This window comes from Lucilia cuprina, chromosome 3 (assembly GCF_022045245.1).
Source record: "Lucilia cuprina isolate Lc7/37 chromosome 3, ASM2204524v1, whole genome shotgun sequence".
Lineage (NCBI taxonomy): Eukaryota > Metazoa > Arthropoda > Insecta > Diptera > Calliphoridae > Lucilia > Lucilia cuprina.
The window spans coordinates 48680950-48700850 of NC_060951.1; the positions used below are offsets into that span (position 1 = coordinate 48680950).

Here is a 19901-nt window from a genome sequence, read left to right on the forward strand (position 1 = left end):
ATATTAGAAGAAAAATTGTACTAATTTCCACCCTTAGCTCCGCTTTGCTTCACATTTTTCATATATTCTGATCGGACCTCAGAATACCATGGCGTTGACAGGTCTCTAAAATAACAAAACCTCTATTGTCTTTTTAAATTGAATTGTTTTATAATCTTATTTAACTTACAAAATATTTTATTTATGAAAAATTGAATACATTTTAGCTCATACTGTTGTTAGGCCCAAAATATTAATTTATTAGAAATAAACACCACAAATAATATAAGGTAAATAATCTTATCTTAAAAGTGTTTTCGTTTAACTTTAATATACATTATTATATTAAAATAGAACTTAACAATTGTTGTTTTTATTTCCAATAATGACTAATTTATATTTATTTAACTAAGTTTTTGTTTACAAGATTTTTTGGTTTTCTTTCCAAACGATATGTAATTATTGCGATATTTTAAGTTTACAATTGGCTTATAAAATGCCTACATGTGAGCACTTGCATGATAATTTTATTAACTAAAACAAATATGTATTTTTTGGTGGGTCTTTTGCTTGTGGTTAATTAAAACATGTCATTTTAATTTAAAGCTATAATAATTTGTTTTCTTAGAAAGGTTTTTAATAAAAAATGTTTTGTTTAACAGAGAGGGCAAAACTAAGGTGCCTGGCAAAGCCTATTACACTGTCTTTGCCAGGCACCTTAAAAATTTTCATAACTAATGTTTTGATCATTTAAAGAAATTTATAAAATATATTTTAATCAAAGCTATAACATTATTCTTTATTTTTCCATAATTTCCAATAAATATTATTTTTGTTAATTTACTAAAAACAATTGATTATCTCGTATATGTATAAATATTACGTTTTTTATACAGATATTCAGCAAGTTATTATTACTCATTTCTTTAGCTTTTATTTGATTAGATTGGTTAAACTTTGTTTATTTCAAAAATTTCTGGGGAATCACGTATTATTTGTAAATTATTATTAAGAAAATTATTTATTTTCTATTCCGTATTATCGAACAAAAATACACATTTAGGTCATCCTAAATATTATATTTCCTAAAAAAATAATCTATATTATTCATGAATATATAGGTTATTCCACATTAGAACTTTAAATGAAATTAAATAAATTTTTAATAAACGTATGTATGAAATATTCATCAAATCAATAAACTTTTTTATTAAAACATTAAAAAGTAGTATGAACTACAAATTAACTTTTGATTAGATGATGTGCAAAAAACAAGAACACCAAATGTCTTATCATATCATAAAATTCTCATTGTACATAGTTCGATTGTGCCATTCAGAGATTTTCTCAAAAATCTTTACTCGTCTTAGAAAATGCCAAACTTTGACACCCCCAAAACTATTTATTTCTAATATCAACAAAGCCTAAAGGTTGATTTTTTAAAGAAAACTATTTTAAATGTATTTGAAAGGTTTTTATATGCAACCGCGCCCCCTATTTAAGTTTAATTATTTACATTAATATTAAAGTTACTTGTACAAAATGGGACAACCAAGATTAACTAACTTTAATATCTTATTCATATGAAAGGAATATGCCACACCCACTATATTTAATACTTCCACTTCATAAATATTTATATTCATACTAATATGCTCCCCCATACAACAGTCCCCGATTTCTTTCTACACGCAGAGAAAAAACATGGTTCTAGTAACCATGTTCTAAGAGAAACATATTATGGTTAAAATTATGGTTGTAGTCTAAATATATTATGGTTATTATAACAATTTTAAAATATCATATTATGATTAAAATCAGGTAAAAAATTTTATCATAATATTTTTATTTACCATAATATTGTTTGTTATACATGACTATATTATGATCCAATTGATAACTGAATCAGTACAATTACAGTTTCTACATTACTCAAACCGATTTACAAATTTCGATTTGATTCCCAAAAACATAACTAGATTATTCTATACAAATTGAAATACTTATACATATAATGTTATAAACCAAATGAAAATTATTATTTAGTAACATAATATGTTTTACTCGTTACCATTACTTAGTTATTGAAAAAATATTTTTCAGTGAATCATACTCAAATTTATAATTGCCATGAAAATGATTACAGTAACAACAATATTGTTTAAATAGAATTAAAATAACAATTATATGTTTTTGATAACAATATAGTAACCATGTCGAATTATGTTTTTTCTCTGCGTGTACAACAATTTAAAATTGGGAGTCAATGGAAATCTTGATATCCATAGAACAAATATTCAATTGAAGGAAGAAAAAATTTACCCATTAATTTAAATTAATTTCTTAGCTTAAACCATTTTTTCTCAGTTTGCCCACATCAGTCATCATTACAAATTACCGTTGATGTTCTTTTGTCCTCTTCTCAAAGTAAATTAACAAAATGTATTTTCTTTCATATTTATTTGCATGTACCTTAACACAAATCATTTTTTAACAATTATTATGTCCTTAAGCCATATAGCGCCCCAATTTACATGTTAAAAGCATTCAAAAACTCTCAAACACCGCACGCAGGCAAATCCTCCCATTCAACATACAACATTAAACCTCCAACATAAACGAAAAACACATTATTCTAAGGACCATAAACAAATTGAATAATTTCTTACTTTTTTCGATAAACAAATAAAGCATAAAGACTACAATAAAGAGTACATGGAACATAAAGCAGAAACAAATTTCATCTTAATAATAACAAAAATTACAAAAAAAAAAGAAACAGTCAATGAAACAAGTGTTTTGTTCCTTTTAAAAGGATTTGCAACTCAAAAAAGGAGTAGAAGAGAAAAACTTGATAATATTATGGGTCACACTTGCATGTTAATTGTGTTCGATGATGTTAATAAATGAAGTTTTTACACGCTTTCTACATACAAACTGACAGCCAGCAAAACACACTTGTTTGGAGATGGTCAAGTGTAGAATTTAACACCAAACTTGTCAAAGTTGCAAAGCTCAGCATTCTGACACTGAAACAACAGCAAAACGTAAACATTAAACAATAGTGCAGTAACTGGTTAAAAAGGGGAGAAGAAATTAGCATAAATCAATGAAATATTTTTATACAATGTTGTTGTTTCCCTTTTTTATGACAGGTATTTTTCATATAATTCGGGGTTGCAGCATCAAGTGCTTACATTCACTGAGATTGAGAGTTGATTTTTTTATTTCTTAAAGAATCTTTATGTTTTTTAAATGATATTTGCATTTAAAAAATTACCCGGAGGCGTGAAATAAAATCATTATTTGTAATTTTGTTAAAATGTTTATATAGTGGAAATATTCGTTTTTTTTTTGTGATTTTCTTAATTGCAAAGCAGTTTTCTCTAACTAAATATTGTAGTGTGTGGAAATGGTGCAGAATGATAGTGGTAGTTTAAGCTTAATACAAAGGTTTGTTTATAATTTCGAAATAAATCTATATGTATAGAAAATGCAATGTATTATTAGTACAATCGGCTTCCGAACTGACTTGCTAACATTTAATGCTCGGGATGATTAATATAACTTCATTTTAATATAACTTCATTTTAATATAACTTCATTTTAATATAACTTTATTTGTTTCGAAAATTTAAACTAGCTTATGCTTCGGTTATCTGGTGGACTGCTTTGTACAGAAAATCGGCGCTAAAGCCGAATATCTCTTTACTTTAGGCGAACTGGCCAAAAGAGGTTATAGGACACGTCATCAAAGTATACTGTAGATATTCAAAGCTTATACACAATCATCGCGTACCAGAAACAGAATATGTGGGAAACTTTGAAACGCTGATCCCACATAGAATGTCTAGGTCAAGCGGAAAACTAGAGTAGATACCAGTAGCAATCCGTTGTTACACGGATGGCTCGCAATGTGGGGATAAAGTGGGCCTGTGGTTCTATACTGAAAATACAAGCTTCCAGACAGAGATGATAGAATTAAATCTAAGACTGTATTGGATTGTAAGAAAGCTTTAACTGAATACTCTCTCAGAGGTAAGGTTTACATCATATAAGTACCAGGCCTTTCGGGAGTAGTCGGCAGCGAAATGGCGATTGTAATAGCTTTAAAGGTTAGGGAGCTCAATGAAACAAAAGCTTTAAATCTTGCTTGTGTTTCATCGATGGGTGAGAGAATTCCACAATACCTCTTAGAATAATAAAACTGTTAGTTGAACTACAAACATCCTAAAGAGTAATCCGATTTCAAAAAGTTATTCATTCAAAATCAAAAAACTATATAGAGATTTTTTGTGCCCGAAATTCAGCTTGAAGTGAAAGTGTTTACACCAAATCATTACGTTGATAGAATGTTTCTTCACGATAACTCTTAGCCTAAAAGAGTTACCACTCGCAACCGTTATCGTCCGGGATTCCGATAACGATAAAAGCTGCTTTTCATCCATGTCACCGCTTTCTGACTTTAAAACAAAATAAAGCAAAGCGTTATTTTTGTATTGGATAACATTGCCTCATTGTTATATAACCATGGCTTGCAATCTGATGTCATTGGTGACTGTATCATCAAATTCAGTCGCCCATTTTCTTTAGCTGTTATATTTTCCTATTTATAAGAATTTCAATATTTGACTAAAATGAGAAATACCACGCCCACTAATGCTAACCCGACCCTTTTTTCTTATAATGTTTATATAAGTAGATGTCAAAGTTGTTTAGTATTCTTCATTTTTTAGCTCATTTCGTAATATAGGTTGATACTGTAAAAATTTCAGGAAAATCGGTGCAAATCTGACTTTGCGTCAAAAAATTGATCTGGTAAACACTTGCAGAACCTGTCGGATATATAATGAGGTATATATGTTTAGGAAAGAGCTTGGACTGTAGCACAGTATAGGACTTTTTCGGTTCTCTTTTATTTCCTAAGACTTACGGTTTGTTAACTATGACCCGGTTCACACTAGGAAACTTTTGTTGAGAAACTTTTGATTTTGTGTTTGAGAGAAAGAGATGTTTGATATTTCTTTCACTCACACACAAAAATCAAAAGATTCCCAAAAAAATTTTCTAGTGTGAACCGGGTCTATCATGATTTTTACTTAACCTTACCTTAACTTTAAACCATTTTGCACCACAATAATGAAAATACATTCACGAAGTTAACCTCCAAATCTAAAACTATAATTGAATGCAAGTTTCATTTAGATATAAGTTAAACCACAATAAAAGGAAAACATGCCCTACTATAGGGTACAAAAATCCATTTGTCCCCAATATTTCTTTTGCATAATTAGCACATAAAAATAAATTGGTTTTTAAGTACAAAACTCTTCGTCAAACACAATTTTTTAATGAATATCATAAAGATTTTTTTTCCTAAATTAAAATAAAAAAACAAATCTAATTAAATATGTATGCAAAAAAGGAAAATATTTATAAGGGAAAATAAATTAAAGCCAAAAAACAAATTGGATTTAAAATACCGGAAAAATTAAGTTGTTTAAAGAACATTTTAATAATTAACAAAATGTCAATAAATACTTTTAATTTATTTTAGTTATTTATTAAATATTTTTTGCAGTATTTAAGAAATAATTTTTTTTAAACAATTAAAAAAACTCTACAACCAGATGTTAAAATCTTTGTATTCAAAGGACATCACGAAATATCTTTTGCATTGTTTCAACTAAACAGGCATAAAATCACCTCACCGCGGGCATTTAATATTGTTTGCATTTTGTTTGTTAAAAGAAAATTTATTTAAGGTTACATGGTCATTGACCATAGAAAAATTTCTAACACTTGAGTTGTTATTTTTGTTGTTGTATTTTACTATAAGTTATTGTTATTTATCATTAGGAAAACGTGCTGTTAGTTGAAAAATATTGCCTTGACATTAATAGCAAATTATTTTAAAATGAAATTCAAATATTTATTGAATGACTTGCTGTCAGCAGGATTTAAAGAAATCATGCTGTCATGAGATTTTATTAAATATACTAAGGCGGAATAAGTATTGCAAAAAAGTAGAGACTTAATAGTTTCAGAGAAACACATAGATTTTTTATTTGCTTAAAGTAGTAAAATAATAAAATTTAGACAAGTCATTAGTATATTTTAAAAGATTAACTAATGAGAAATAGCCTCCTAAAGTTTAACACCTCATAAAGTCGGCTTTTGTTGTAAGAAATGCATTATAAAGAGTCTTAACGTTCAATGTCATCCTGTCGATCGATAATGCGAATTTTTTTAAATCAAAATATTTTATTATATTTTTGTTTCTTAAAAAATTTATTTAAAATGTCCTTGTAAGCTAAAAAGCTCGTAGAATTTAGATATTAACAGTTTCTTTCTTAAATTTTACTAATTCGCAACAAGTTAAAAAATTACTAAAACAAAATTTCTTATTGTGTATTTTTTTTCAAATATTATTTAAATGAACACCTTTATAACTTTTGCGCCCCTCGATCAAAATGATTAGCGCGAACGGATTCATCACGTGATAGGGTCTGTTTATATTCACAGAAAATATTTTTAATGTGCCATCAAAAATTTTTTTCTGTTCATTTTCTTCACGCGCCTTCTTAAAGGATATTATTTCTGGTAAATCCAACGTATTGTGCCAGTCCTCTGTGTCCTGTTTAAAACTTTGAACTTACTCTTAATGAGAAGAGCCAGCAAAAATAAAATTAAACACTTCCAAAAGAATAACATTTATCACCACTTCAAAAGTAGCACTAAGTGAATCATTTATGTTAATTAATATTATTTAAGTAAAATTAGTTGTATTTTATAATACCACAATTTCACTTCCTAATAACTTCTAAAACATAACATAAAAATTACTTCCTGAGAATGACTTCAGGTGTAGTGAATTTGGAATCAAATAAAAACATCCCTCCTATGAAAAGCTTGTGTTAAAATCATGACTTCTTCAGGTCTTTATCAGTACTTGCTAACATTTATTGCTCGGGATGAGCAATAAATGTTAGCAAGTACTCCTATGAAAAGCTTGTGTTAAAATCATGACTTCTTCAGGTCTTTATCAGTACTTCTACGTAGTAAATTCTACTTCTTTTTCGCTTCTTTGGATTTTTTTCTGTAAACTTTTCGTCTCTTTTTTCGTTTGGTATTTTAGCGTTAAAGAGATAATGGTTGCCAACCTTGTTGTTAAGTTATTTTCTTAAAGTTGCCTCGGGAATATTCGGATCCAGTCTTCTGACTGGATACTTGTGTTTTGACTTGGATGTTTATGGGTTTCCTTGTTCTAATGATTCCAATTATAAATTTTAACAAAAGTATCAAGTTGGGTGAGTTAGCTTGATTCTTCTTTCAACTTTAGATTTAGTAAAACCTGTTTGTAGCACTTCATGAACCCAAATACAACAAGGTACAGGAAATAGCATGTCTATTGAAGAATATATATTCCAAATTAATTGAATTATTAGCAACCTTGATCACTTTTATATTCGTTCAAAAATGGTCAAGGCCAGTAAAAGATTTTTCATCGGAACACAAAAATTTTTATAAAGGTTCCCCACTTGGTGTTAATTTTTAACAATTTCTACTGTAAGTCTTACAAAAATCTTTAGGTGTTAACTTTAGGAGGCAATATGTCGTTAACAGTTCTTTAAAGTCAATAAAAATCTACTAATTGTTCAACTACTTTTCAGAGTTTAAATAAATGTCCCAAAATATGATCTGATATATAGAGGGATTTTCCTGTAAGAAACACTACAAGTGTCCTTAAAACAAATATTTCAAAATACCTTGACATACACAGCAGGCTTAAGGAAAATGTACATAAAAAATCCTGCTGACCTCATTCAATAAAAATTTGAATTTCATTTAAAAGTCATTCGTATAAAACAAGTTAGGTTTTTGAAACCTTTAGTGTTAAACTAACAGCAGTTTTCCTACTTTTTTTTCATCAAACTGAACTCAAGCTGGTTAGAGTTATACAAAATATTTTCAATGCAAAATGCATAGAAATATTCAAGTGTTAAATTTTTGCCATGGTTAAAGGCCACGTAACCGTATTGAATTTGTATTGTAAATAGTTGAATACAACTATGTATGTAGAGTGTAAGGAAGCCACCCATTGAGAAGTCATTTAACGCTTGTTGTGTTAAGAATGTAATGAATGCAAATAAATTTATGACATTTCATGTAATCCTTTAAGAAACAAATTTAACATCTGTAGCACCTTCATACTTCCTTAAAAAAAAACTCGACCAAGAAATATATACCATACATATTTTCTGGAAATTTTTTTTAACATTTTAACTATGTATTTACTTTTACTTTATTTTTAAGTAATTTTACAACTTCACTTTTCGCAAAAGTAATTTTTACAACATTTTTATCAAATAATTGTCTGGTTTTATTAATAATTGTTTCCTTTATTTAGATCTTTCTTTTGCCGCCTTTAATAATTTCCTAAATATTGATACCATTTTTTTCGGTAACTTTTAAAAATGAAATTTCTCTTCGGCTTTTAATGAACACATTTTGTAATTTTTGAAATTTCTTAAAGTTGTCTTAAATAAACAAATAAATTTATTTATCCATTTTTTTGTTCAACTTTTTAGTCATATCTGGGTTATTTATACTTTTTCTTGTAAGCTTAGCTCCACTTTATTTTGAGGCCAATAATGAACAAAATTACTCGTTAAGTTATTTTGTTTGTTGGTTTTTTTGCTTTTGTAAGGTAATGACTTTTTTGTTGGTATAATCCTGTTTTATTAAGGTAATAAAATGATGCTGTTTTTTTTTTTTAATTTTCTTAATTAAAATTTGGTTTTGTTTAAATTGAAACAAAGTCAGGTCTGTTCTGAATAAAAAAGTTCCCAGGGAGTTTGTTCTTTCCCCTATATATAAAGCAGGCAAAAGGGAATAAATTAGCAGGAAATTAATGTGTTTGCCAAAGAAAGTAAATAATAGAATAATTGCATTTGAGTCAAAGCTATAGAGAATATAATATCAAAAATATCAGAAATATCAAAAAAAAAATTTATAATTTAAAGAAAATTGTTGTTTTAAATAATTGTTCACAGGTTATTTTCAATTTAGCTAAATTGTAGATTTAAAGAAAATTCTCTATATAGAAAAATTTCAAAAATTCTTCTAATAATTAATTTTAATTTTTTATTATATTATTTCTCTTGTTATAATTTTTTTTTACAAATGTTGATTTTACTAAAAATTTTTAATTAATTCTGAATTTAAAATTTCTAAAAATTCAAAAAAAAAAAATGATTTTTAAAAATATTTCGATCAATTTCGAATTTATAAAAAAATTTATAAAATGTTAAAATTTTTGTGAATAATAATAGTGATACACCAAAAAAAAAATGCAGGGGTTCTCGTATACTAATTCCATTTTGTTAGAGTCCATAGAGTAACGAATAAACTTTTAATTTTTTTTTGAAATTTTAATTATTTTTGAAATTTAAACTTTAGTTCGGTAGTATTCAACCGATTTTCAAATCTGATATTTTATTTTAAGAATACAAGTGTTGTCTTTTAATGCAAAAAAAGAAATCCAAAATTTATAATCAAATTTTTTACATCTTTTGCTGGAATTGGTATATGAGAACCCCTTCACTTGTGTATCACAATGCAATTATTCTAGTAATTTATAGAAATTTTCTAAAAACGTAAAATTAAACAATTAGAATAAATCGATAAATCTTCTCTATCAGTTAATAATTTTTTATAAATTTATACAAAATTAAAAAAAAATCGTTCTTTTGGAATTAATAAAAAAAAGAAAAGAAATAGAACATATTTTTCACGAATTATATCTTCGATATAAATAATGTTTGTTCGTAATCGATAAACACAGGAACTATGGCACTAGACAGGACGAAACTTCAAATATACGTTTCAGGCATTGTGAGAACTGTTCCTGTAAAGTTTTAAATTTGTCCGACAGATGGTCGAAGTCAATTTCATCTAAACCGCTAAAAGGATTTTTTTTAAATTAGAGGTTTAGATGAAATGGGGCATCATTGGACATAGGGGCACATTCGTCAATACCGAATAACTTAAAAATCGAGTAATCGATTTTAGTAAATTTTGTTTTCGTTTATCGATTAAGAAAGATTAATTTTACATATAATGGGAGGCAGCATGTGTATTTTTTGTTTTTGTGATATAATGTCAACATAATTTAATACCTGAAAAAATTTAAATTGACCCCCAGCACTGTCCCTGGGGCACATCATCATATACAAGAAAACTCTGTGATGATGCAGAAAACTTATTAATATAACTAAGGAAAATAAAGCCAAACATATCTAAGAATCCTAACCAAAAAAATAATTAAGAAAATGTATTGTGGTTTTAATTTTAGGCCATCTCAAAAAATGTGGTGTATGGTCCCCCTTCTACCCTATATATTTCTTTACATGTAGAATCCGCATATCCCTAGCCAATCACGACTAGTTTTAGGCTTCGTGCGTGGCACAAAAGAATGTTAAATTTAATATCTAAATCGACTAAAAAAATTATTATAAGCCAGCTGGTATACCTTATGGTGGCCATAGGACCAATATCACTGTGCGTTATAAACATCAGCACAAACCTAAACCCCGCTAAAGTGGTGTTGTGTATAAAAAGTTGTAATTTTGTTTGAATTGCCTTTAAAATCCATATTAAGTTTCATTTAAACTTTGATTGATGTATCATTTTCAGAATTCTCACCTCAAAAATCCAAATATATTTATTACAAAATACAACGAAATATAACTTCAAGAAAGACATAAATTAGGCAAACAAAAAAAAACACTTTTCAACACACAGCAACCAAAAATACTAAATGATTTTTTTTTCAAATAAACATCACAATAAACATCAATTTAATAGAGGCGTCATTTTTGGTCAAAACAACTGAACATTGACGCTTTAAAACTGTCAAGAAATATTTTAAGAAAAATTCATTGTTTAACTTCTTGTTTGATGACTGACATGTATGTAGCTACTGTTTAGTAATTCATAAGAATATTGTCTTACCTTACGATTTTTAAAATAAAATTTCCTAAAAAAAACCTTACTTTACGCTTGTTATTATGATTTATGACAAAAATGTCATAAAATCTTCGAATGATAAAAAACTGATTGTCGCATTGATCTCCACAGTACTTTTACTAAGTGTATTTTATAATTTTTGCTTAAAATTTCTGTGGAAAAAAAGAGTTGATTTTGCTCAAGACAGAGTGATTGTAGGGTTGCAACTTGTATGAAATGGTTTGATTTTAAAATATGATTTGACAAAAATCTAAAGAAATAACAATTATTCTTTAAGATTAATTGTACCTGTAAATATTTGAAACAAACATTTATGAATTGTTTTTTTTAAGTGATAAATGCCGACAAAAAATATGACAGCAGAAATGTTATTATTTACTGAAGGTTTTCAATAACATTTTTTTTCCAGATATATAAAATTTCAAGGTTAATATAAGAATCGTTATTATTATTATGGTATGTAATTTTCGTTTCTTGTCAATTATTATCGAATTTACACTTGATTTATTTAAATATATATTTAAGAAATAACTTGGCATTAAAAGTGCATAATTTGCGAGAAACACAATTGTAGCGACAAACTGTGTGATATTTTCTAGGAAAAGATTTTTTTTCAAAAATTTTTTTATATAAAGAATTTTTTCAATAATTTTCTATGATGATATTTTTTTAAATATTTCTATAAAAGAGAGAGTTTTAAAACAATTCTAGATAAAATTATAATTTTTTCAAAATTTTCTTTAAAAAGTAAATTTTTCAAAAATTTTATATAAAAAAGATATTAAAAAATTTCTCATAATAAAAAAGAAAAGAATTTCTTTAACATATATATTTTTTCGAAAATGTTCTATAAAACATTCATTTAAAAAATAAATTTTTGAAAATATCTTCACACCAATTTTCAAAAATTTTCTATACAAATAAGCTTTTCATAAAAAGTTTTTTTAAATGTTTCTATAAAAAAGAGGGTTTTAAAAAAATTTTAGACAAAATTACAATTTTTTGAAAATTTTCTTAAAAAAGTAAATTTTTCAAAAATTGTATATAAAAAAGAAAATTTTCAAAAATTGCATATACAAAAGAAATTAAATAACTTCCAATAATAAAAAATAATTTTTTAAATATTTTTTTTTGAAAATATTTAAGAAAATTTTCTTTTAAAAAATTTAATTTTTGAAAAATTTTTTTAAAAATATTTACCATTAATATTTTTCGAAAACATTATATACAAATAAGTTTTTTATAAAAAGTTTTATTTTTCGAAAAATTTTCTATTAGAAGAGATTTTATGAAGAGAATTGTTTAAAATTTTTTTAATATTTTTTTTTATTAAAAATATTTTTTTTTTTTTAATTTTCTATTGAATGAAACAACAGTTTTGAAAATTCTATATAAAATTATTTTTTCGAAAATTGTAGCTTGCAGCTTTAAGTCCATTTCATTCTAGTTGCCACAAACAAATTTATTGTTTTGGCAACAGACTATAATTAACTCTCTATTTTTATAATTAAAGGACAACGAGGTGGCAACTTTGTAGCTATTATTAAAATGAATATTCTTAAGAATTATTGTTTAGTTTTTTAAGCGTATTTTCTGTTTAGTTATTATTAAAGGGCCACAAAAAACCGCAGTTATAAATTTTAGTTGTGATATATGCAACAAGTATTCTTTGTCATCCATCCATCCAAGCATTAAAAGCAAGGAATTTCATATAATAAATAAGTTCGTCAAGTCATGCCCAATTTGCATGTGTTCGTTATGGTTGTAAGATATTTTAGTTTTGTTTTTGTTTTTTTTCTGACTTACTTTAAAATTGTTTTTTAACAAGACTCATTTCGTTTAAGTTAAATGTTGAAAAGGAAAAAAACAAACTGGTAAAAATAAATGTATCTACGTTTAACTAGAGGATCGCGGAACTGCTTTTATAAGGGCGGCATTACTCGTATAATGTCACTACAAAAACATTAAATTACTACATTTTCTGTTATGATTGGCAGCTGAACGCGTGGATAGTTGCAAAATATGTTTACATTTTTTTTGCTAAAAAAACATTAAAAATATAATGAGAAATAAAATAAATAAGTGTTCAACATATAAGTTTTAAATCATAAGAGTTGGTACGAGTCAATATAGAGAACTGTAAAAACTATGTTGCGTAAGTTTTTGTAATCATATCAATTTTTTTTAACTTTTGGTATTGGAAGTTTTAAATCAATTATTGAACTCAATAAATGTATATAATAATTTATATGAAAGTATTATGTTTTATTAATATTTAGTGTGGGTAACCCTATCCGCTGTATTCAGAAGATATTGTGAATTTATTTGATATATACTTGTCATAAACCGAACAACTATTTAACTTAAAACATAAATTTGGTTGAATTTGATGGACGGAAGACATATTCATGGGTTTGGTTTTTACTGTAGTCTATGAATTAATGAATCGGTCCAAAATTTATAAAAAAGTTAAGTCTTTTAAAGTAGACGGATTGTTCCTGAATGTGAAACAACAATATTGATTTAGTATGTGTGCCTTCACACTATTGTAGTATTTAAGATATGGGTAAAAACTGTTGTCTTCAATTTTCCCTGACACGAATCTAGAAATCATGATGGAGAAATTCTGAGACCAGAACATTGGAGAAACTTAGTCTCGGGTTTCTTTCCCCCGGGGGCATGTTACCTTAGTGAAACCTCCACCTTGGTGTTATTGCAATCTCGGGGAACAGAGGTGTTACCAACATCCCTAGTCTGGCCGGGACTATAAATTGGTATAACAGTCTACTGCCTGGCTTAGTCCTTGTATAGATTAAAAAAGAGGTCGAACCAGGGCACCACATAATCTGGTAATATGGGTGGCCAGTTGCCCGCAGGACTATGTCCTGGCTGGTCAGTTTGTTGAGGTTCCTTCGGGATCCATGTATTGGTTGTGGTCAGAGATTAGATAGCTCGAGTACTTCAGCAAATCGCTTTTACATTGACCGGCCAAATCCATGTACAAAAATTGCCACCTGAGTTCTTCATTGATGGATTTAGGGGCAATGGTAGACCGTTGTCAAGTCTACCCAGTGGTTGAAAAAGACCACCGTGAAATAAGGCCGTCAAGGCAAGTGTTCACGTAAAGCACTCCGACATACGGTCTCGGATTTCAACTTTTAAAATTGCTAGTACAAATCGAACTCAAATCAAGACTATTTTGGCATTAAATTAATATTTTACGTACTTAAATCAATCTTGTCTTTATCTCAAATCAATTTTATATTTCAGATTAAATTATTTTGATCCAAAAAATTATGAAATTCAATTTTTTGTACTTAACGGATTTGTATTTGAATGAAGTATTTTGTATTTGGTGTAAGGAAAACTATACTTGTTGTGCTTTTGAAACCACTCTGAATTGAGTTGAGTTCGAAACCAATATCCTATAGTACTTACTGTTTCCTGGTAAAAGTCATGAATCGGGATGCAATTCCTAAGTTCACTATAATTACATTAATTGTAGTGAAAAAATACATGCTCATTTTTCGACATTTTTATATAAAAGCACTTATATATTGCCATAATTAAGTGACGAAGTTTCCTTTTTTTTTTTGTAATTCCTATTAAAAAATAATTAATAAATTATAGATTTTTTTTCCTACAAAATAATAACACATACCAAAAACACTTCTTCAATAACTTAAAAAAAATTTTCTAGGTTCAAAGCATTAATTTGTGCTTAATTGCCATATTAAAATTTTTTCAAAAATCCTTGAAACCTTTTTTGTTCTAGCTTTTTAAGTAAAACATGTCGTCGGCGACAAAAATCGCCTGTTTTGTGACACCCATTTTGATGTAGCAATTTTCTACGTGATTAATTTAACCACAGATCTTACAGTTACATCTACATTATAATTTATTTTATGCCTCTAGAATGTTTCTTACTGTATATGTAGTTATCCTTCTTGGAATTACAATGTTATTTTATCAGTTTTATAAAGAACAGAAACTATTTATATTCTCAATATTGCATTTTTGTTCATAACTTAAAGTATTAAAATAAAATTAAATATTAATTATATTGACATATTGTTGCCGGCCATTAACAACTGAGAACTTTACTTCTTGTCTGCTAAAATCATTTTTTTCTTCTTTTTCTGTTTCATTTTAGTTAATTTTTATCTTGGAATTTTTTTTAAAAATTCAACACAGGTTCCAGCGAAAATGCCAATATCTATGATAAGAAAATGGTAAGTTAATGAATTTTTGTTTCATTAATAATTGTTTGTTTATAAATTATACTTTATTATCCTTTATGAGATCAATATTTTATTTTAAACAAAAAGGACAAAAGTTATTATCATCTTTGGTTGACTTTGTAGGAGGGAAAACATTTAATTATAAATGATGCCAAATAGCTAAAACATATCATGCTTTGGAATAATTTTAAGTACAGTTAGTAGTAAAAATTTTATTTCTTCTTGTGATATTGTTTTTACAATATCACAAGAAGATAAAAATGACTTCCTGAGAATAACTTCAGATGTAATGAATTTCGAATAAAAAAAACATCCCTCATAAGACAAGCATGTGTAAAAATTACTCTTTTTCAGATCTTTTTCATTACTTACATGGAGTAAATTCGACTTCTTTTTCGCTTCTTTGTAAGTCCTTTTTTGCTTAGTATAGTTCTTTTTTCGTTAAGATTTGTTTTGCAATTTTTGGACAAATATTTAATATATATATAATGATTCATGATATCAAGTACGAACAGTTCTCAAATCAAGTGCATTTTGGGATTAATTCCATATTTTAAATTCTTAAATCAAATATATTTTTATCTCAAATCAAATACACATTTAAAATTGTGTCAAACTGATAATGTTTATTATATTTGGAGATCACTTTTGGCAATGTACTTGGTTTGAGAAAAACTTTAATTCATGTTCTTTTAAAATTCGGACTTTTCAACTTTTTTTAATGTAGTAGAAATTATTTTCTCTACGAGCTTACTACTCTCAAGAATCAATTCCTTACAAATACTGTTAACTTCATATAATGTTGCATTGTTATCTTCAAGCCAACAAAGGAAACCGTTCTGTTCTTTTTGCATGTCCTTAAGATGTTTATTACAAAAGCTACAAGATAAGGCACTACACATACTCGTAAAAATACAAATATACATACGTACCTCAGGTGTGTTTTGATAAGAAATTAAAATTCATAATTAATCTTTTTTTTGTTACTACTTTGGCGAAATAAGCAGGTTGTAGAGTTGATATTTTGTATCATAAAAAAATTTTTTTTGTTCATTTGCCGCAACACATAATTGGGGAGGGTATTATTTTAATAACAGTGTTATTGAAAAAAACACTTTATGATTTGCCAATTTTATAGTTTGGTTTTTTAACTCCAATTATTATGGAAAATGAAAGTTGTATAGGTGAATTTATGTTTAGTATGTCAACAAAATCCTTGAAATTATTAATAATATTGCATAAGGTTTATTTTTTAGTATTGAAAAATAAAAACATTTTTCGAAATAATTTTCTAACTTTAGGCCGGAGATAGAAGAATATTTATAATGATTATGATCTCAGCAAAAACTTTCATTACCAAGTAAGCTAGAAAGTAATCATGGCATTCAGTTGTTCTCTATGTTTCTTACGCCAGCCGCTGAACATGTTCAGCTAAATAAAATAATGTGGTAGATAATGAACACATACTACCAAGTAATATATGAAAAAACTACTGACCATTACCAAAAAATATCATATTTTTTGCTCGGATGTTTAATAATTTTAAGCGATACGGTTTTGTATCATCCTTCGCTCATTTACTTCTCATTGGATGTACTAAATGGTCAGGAATGTATTTTTTATTTAATTCTGCCAATACTTTTCATATCCATAAAAAGTACACTTTAGAAAAAGGTACCAAATTATTCACTTAAAATTCAAGTTTCAAATGGCATACTTATTAATCAGCGAATTTGTAAAATTTAACTCAAATTGGATTAATGAGTTTGAATATATTTTAAATAATCATCATAATCATGTTATTGCAGTATAACTAAACTTACCCAATTTCTCGTCTTAAAATATTAATGAATTATTTTCATTGAATTAATTTTCTTTTTATTTTAAATATTAAAAAAATATTACATATTTTATATATTTTTTAATTTCTTTCATTTTTTAATACTTTTTTTTTTTGTTTTGAATTAAAAAGATTTTACTGATTTTGGAAACTTCTCGAAAAATATTGTATAATTGTACATATATATAGATCTGGATGTCTAAGATATCTGGTCTTTTGAGAAAATAAATTTCTGTTCTCAAAATAATAAAATTGATTCATTCCGCACTTCTGGATAAACATATTAGATAATGGCCTCTATTTCCTTAGTGTCAAACATTTCTATTATTGCTTGATTTACTTTTCAAAGTAATATCTCTTATTTACCCTATATTCTTTTAGCAGGTTAGAAGGGGGACCATACGCCACTTTAATAAATTTAATTTTTTCTTTGTTCGGATACTTAGATATGTTGTCTTTAGTTTTATTCCCTTCGAACTTTCCTAATTCATATTAATGTACATATTTTTTAAACATTGACCAAAAACGTCGATACCGCCCCATACATGGATTAAATACGCCAAGGGGATGGGGTAAATTTGTCATTAGGAAAATGACATAAAAAATAACAAAAATAAAAACATGTTTTGCTGTTTAATACTTTAATTTATCACATAAAGTTCATTAAACAAGAGATATTTTTTTACATAACTTACCCAAAAATATTAAAGAAATAATTACTTTTTTATTTTAAACAAATTTTATCACATATATTTAAGGTTCACTATTATTGATATTATACTACCAACCAATATATTTTTCTATCACAAAAACTAAAAAAATGGAACAAGAAATACACACATTGAATTATCTTCACAGCCCATTGAAAAACAATAAAACACGTCTGCCTTCCATCATATGTTAAGTTAATTTTTCAAACTTTTAGGGATGATAGATAATCGAAACAAAATTTGATAATGTGATAAAATCGATTACTTGGTTTTCATGGAATGACATATGTGCCCCTTGTACCCTATCTAAAATCCCCCTAAAGTTTAAATTAAAGTGTTATTTTTATTATTATTTTAAGCGTGCTTACAACAAATTATCGATACATAAACTCTTGTACTGCAACTTTTTAATATAAAATTTATTTATTTTTTAAAGAAACTAGTAAAAGTTATTAAACAATAACCAAAACAAAGCTTAAATGAACACAAACATACACAAACTTATGTACCATATAATTATAATAATTATTTATTAAATTACTCAATATTACAAGAAATGTAAATAAGATGAACATGAATATTTTAAAAACCATCAGTCAACAGCATAAACAAAATATCAACAATGTCACAAACTCTTATCAAAAAACAATTGTTCAGTTTATATCAATTTGCCATCCGTTTTTTTATTATTTTTATTTTCTGCAAAATATTTTTAGTTTGGGCGAAATGTTGCTTACCTTGTCCATAGATTCACAATAAAAACCCCCCTTGTGTTGAAAATGTAATTGTTTGTTGCCTGATATGTATGTCTACATGTATGTATATCAATGTCAGTTAATGTTTTCATTTTCATTATTTATGGCAATAACTTTCACATGATGCGAAACATGATCATTGAAATCACTTTAATCCATTACTCCCCTTTAAATCGTCCTTAGCCATGAAAAGTTGGGGATCAATGAAAAACACACTGCTACTTTCCTTTAAAATGAACACAACATACTCGCACTTTAATTTGGGCTATAAAGCTCAATGAAGATAATCATTCAAAATCCATTTGACAATCTGTAGACAAGAGTTCAGTAAAAATCTACAAGCTAAATGTAAAAGAGGGTTTTGATTACTCAATGGGTTATCACACATCGTATAATATGCGTACGCGCAACGTACACAGGCAGCCAACTATAACTTCAGCAGCAGACAAAAATCTGATAAATTAACAAAACTGAGAGAACGGGACAATTCAGTAATCATAATTTTAAAGGTCCCTCTTCTGGTTACAATTTAGTGTATGGACATTGTTGCAGTTCAACTTTATGTGCAAGTATCATCATCAACCAGTAATTTACATGTCGTGTGTCGCACACGACTGTCTAAAATTAACGTAAAAGAAATGAAATACAAGTCATTCATACATACATATGTACATATAAACCATTGAATATTTCAGTTTATTTGTTGTAAATAAATGTATATTTTATGAGCGTATCCGAAAACCACTCAAACCAATCAACGGACCTGTCACTCCCGAAGCAGTTAGCTGCCTTATCGGTAGCTTTAAAAAAAGCTTCTGGCACTCACGCGTGTTGTATACCATCAAGCAATATTACGTTGGCTGTTTGCTGTTGATGCTGTTGTTATTGTTACTGTTGTTGACATTGTTATACACTACCAATTGCTGCTGTGGTAGTAAGTTACTTATATGTATTAATCTTGCCTACCCTCCCAAAAAATCATGTCAAGATTATTTTGTTCACGGATTAAGTCGAATATATTTGGCGCTTTATTTTGTTTGTTGTTTTTATATAACATTTATATTTAAATTTGTTGATATCCATGGACATAATCATTGATCCATTATAAATCTGATTCCAATGACATACTCAAGAAGAAGTATTTAATTGTTTAGTAAGTTAAAGTCGGGCAAAGTAAGTAGCTTCAACATAACTCCCCTCTGCGCTCTTAATTTCAGACTTATGGACCATAACTGGAATGAGCTTGGTTAACAACGCTTAAAGACTTAATTGTTGAACTAAAGTGCCAGTCGTTCTTACTCATAGGGACACACTGTGTTAAGTTACATATGGTAAGAAAAACTTT

The 19901-nt window shown here is 27.2% G+C and overlaps 1 long non-coding RNA gene across 1 annotated transcript in view; it reads left to right on the plus strand.

Moving 5' to 3' along the window:
- The window catches only part of LOC124418878, a 668817-nt gene that overhangs the window by 393538 nt on the left and 255378 nt on the right, over positions 1-19901 (plus strand). The window contains exon 6 of the long non-coding RNA XR_006940276.1: positions 15164-15242. This is a non-coding gene — a long non-coding RNA (uncharacterized LOC124418878). The remainder of the gene's footprint in view (positions 1-15163; positions 15243-19901) is intronic.